This window comes from Galeopterus variegatus, unplaced genomic scaffold (genome assembly GCF_000696425.1).
Source record: "Galeopterus variegatus unplaced genomic scaffold, G_variegatus-3.0.2 Scaffold367, whole genome shotgun sequence".
NCBI classification, from domain to species: Eukaryota; Metazoa; Chordata; class Mammalia; order Dermoptera; family Cynocephalidae; genus Galeopterus; species Galeopterus variegatus.
Genome location: NW_007726478.1, coordinates 194945 through 195940, shown reverse-complemented (window position 1 = coordinate 195940; position 996 = coordinate 194945). Strand labels below are relative to the sequence as shown.

At 59.3% G+C, this 996-nt stretch overlaps 1 protein-coding gene across 1 annotated transcript in view; it reads right to left on the bottom strand.

Moving 5' to 3' along the window:
• The window catches only part of NEK6 (NIMA-related kinase 6), a 46386-nt gene that overhangs the window by 34294 nt on the left and 11096 nt on the right, over positions 1-996 (bottom strand). The window lies entirely within an intron of this gene.

Genomic DNA, 996 nt, shown 5'->3' with positions numbered 1-996 from the left:
GGGGCCTCGTGCCTTGTTCACTCCTAAATCCTTTATGCCAGGGCCAGGCCCGGCAAGCAGTGTGTGTGCAGTGATGTCTGAACAGGGGATATACAGTGGCTCACAAGGTCACACAGCTCAGGGAGGCTCTGCTGGGTGGGACTGCAGCTCAGACCTCGCCAGCCCCATGGGACACCGCATGTAATGCCCCAACCCCTCACCCTGCAAGTTCCCCTCCTGCGGTAGCCAAAACCAAGCTTAGAATTTGCAGCCTTATATTCTGAGCTCATTCTTTGGATAAACTGCCCCTTTACGGTGACATGAAGAAATCAGAGACCTCACAATGACCCTGCAGGGGCCAGCATTGAAGCCTGTGGGGAAGCTGTAGGGCCTGCCAGGGGTGGAGGGGGCAGCAGGTGCCCCATGGCATGAACTCTCAGGAAAAGAGGAGGAGGGGGCACCAATGCAGAGGCCTGGGAGGGGGAGATGGAGGGGGAGAGATTGCACAACACCTCTGCCTGGCAAGATGGGCCCTGTTATGTCTCCATTTGAAGAATGAGGAAACTGAGGTCCTGAGGGGCCAGCCCTGCCCGGGTCACATGGCTCCATGCAGCCTCCTCTGCTGCTTTTGGGCAGGACCCCGCCCTCCCTCCTGCTGCAGCCCCCATGCACACGCCACTCTGGGGCCGGGGCTCACCAACACTGGGGACTGTCTCCCCAGCTGGGCAGGGACTGGGTCTCAGTCGATGCTGGACACCTAGCACGTAGTCTGTGTGCAGAAATATTTGTGGCATTCAGTTTGGGGGCTGGGGCTGGGGCTAGAAACACAGCTTCACTGAAGCAAGAATAAGCAGCTGAACTTTCTAAAGTGAAAATGCCTCTTCTAGGGCCGGCCCCGTGGCGCACTCGGGTGAGTGCAGTGCTGGGAGCACAGCGCCGCTCCCGCCGCGGGTTCCGATCCTATATAGGAATGGCCGGTGCACTCACTGGCTGAGCGCAGTGCGGGCGACACCACAC